This window comes from Paramisgurnus dabryanus, chromosome 19 (assembly GCF_030506205.2).
Source record: "Paramisgurnus dabryanus chromosome 19, PD_genome_1.1, whole genome shotgun sequence".
Classification (NCBI taxonomy): Eukaryota; Metazoa; Chordata; class Actinopteri; order Cypriniformes; family Cobitidae; genus Paramisgurnus; species Paramisgurnus dabryanus.
The window spans coordinates 26,647,987-26,649,798 of record NC_133355.1 but is presented as its reverse complement, the minus strand read 5'-3'; the positions used below and the strand labels follow the sequence as shown (position 1 = coordinate 26,649,798).

At 41.3% G+C, this 1,812-nt stretch overlaps 1 non-coding gene across 1 annotated transcript; it reads left to right on the top strand.

Annotated features, from left to right (window-relative positions):
- On the top strand, positions 1 to 74 carry trnat-agu (transfer RNA threonine (anticodon AGU)). The gene has a single exon. It is a non-coding gene; the product is annotated as a tRNA-Thr (tRNA).
- Positions 75 to 1,812: the final 1,738 nt, after the last annotated feature.

The window sequence follows — 1,812 nt, the reverse complement described above, 5'->3', positions numbered from 1 at the left end:
GGTGCCGTGGCTTAGATGGTTAAAGCGCCTGTCTAGTAAACAGGAGATCCTGGGTTCGAATCCCAGCGGTGCCTTTTCGAAAGAGCCACTGTACGAGTAATTACAGGCAAAAAAAGTAAAGAACAACTGCTAATTGTGTCCAATATTCGCAAAAGACTCCACTAATAAAAAAATGAGGTGTGAATCCATACAGTGTTTAAAAGTTTTAGATTTGTACAAATTATAACGTGTATGATTGTGACAGCAGTGGGATTCGAACCCAGATCCTGGAGCCTGAATATTTCTCCTTTATCAATCAATCATTATGTGATGTATTACAGATGCAATTCATTACCATCAAACAGTAAAATATACAACAAGTTTATTTGGAATATACAAGAAGTTTGACACACAATGCAAAGAATGACAATGACTTATACGCCTATAGGGCAGGGCTGTAGAATACTTTGAATACCAACCATGACATGGCACAAAGTGAAACGTGATTGCTTGCTTTACATGTCAGTCATATGACCTCTTGGGCGTTTCTTGGCCATTCAAAGCTGCCATGGTTTCAAGACCTTCAGTAGGAAAGCTATGTGAGACTAGGTCAGGGGTGTCCAATCCTGCTCCTGAAGGGCTGGTGTCTCTGCAGAGTTTTGCTCCAACCCTAATCAAACACACCTGATCCAGTTAATCAAGGTCTTACTAGGCATACTAGAAACTTTCAGGCAGGTGTGGTTAATGTAGTTTCAGCCAAACTCTGCAGGACACCGACCCTCCAGGACCGAGTTTGGACACCCCTGGACTAGGTGGACTGTAACCAGCCTAGGATAAGTCCAGGCCTAAAATTATACTAAAAATACACTTAGCTGGTACGTTTTATTCTAAGCTGAACGGGGTCATGTCAACATGGCATAATATTTGTATTCCTTTAAAATTATTGGTTCTTTTTCTGTGCATTTAAGAAGGTATGAATCAAAATCCTCTAAAGCTTGATTTATCACTTAGTTCCTCTATCAATGAAAGTAAATATAACAGATGAGAAGTTAACACCTGACTTTTCACTGTCTGATCCCTTTTGCCATATCCATCTACAGTGGCGTGAAAATCAAGCATTTGCGATAACTTGCAATGAATCTGTTACAGCGCTGTTGAGGAATTTTGGCCCACTAATCTTTGCAGAATTGTTGTAACCCACATTGGAGGGTTTTAGAGCATGAACTGCCAATAGGATTGAGGTCAGGACTTTGACTAGGCCACTTCAAAGTCTTCATTTTGTTTTTCTTCAGCCATTCAGAGGTGGACTTGCTGGTGTGTTTTGCATCATTGTCCTGCTGCAGAACCCAAATTCGCTTCAGTTTGAGGTCACAAACAAATGGAAATTGTCCTTCAGGATTTTTGGTACAGGTAGACAGCAGAATTTGTGGTTTCATTTATCACAGCAAGTCTTCCAGGTCCTGAGGCAGCAAAACAGCCCCAGACCATCACACTACCACCACCATATTTAACTGTTGGTATAATGTTCTTTTTATGAAATGCTGTTACTTTTAAGCCGGATGTTATGGGACACACACCTTTCAGAAAGTTCAACTTTTGTCTCATCAGTCATGAACACTGACCTTAACTGAGGTGAGTGAGGCTTGCAGTTATTCGGATGTTGTTGTGGGGTCTTTTGTGACCTCTTGGATGAGTCGTTGCTGCACTCTTGGGGTAATTGTGGCTACTCCTGGAAAGGTTCACCACTATTCCATGTTTCCGCCATTTGTGGATAATGGCTCTCACTGTGGTTCGCTGGAGTTCCAAAGCTTTAGAAATGGCTTTATAGCCTTT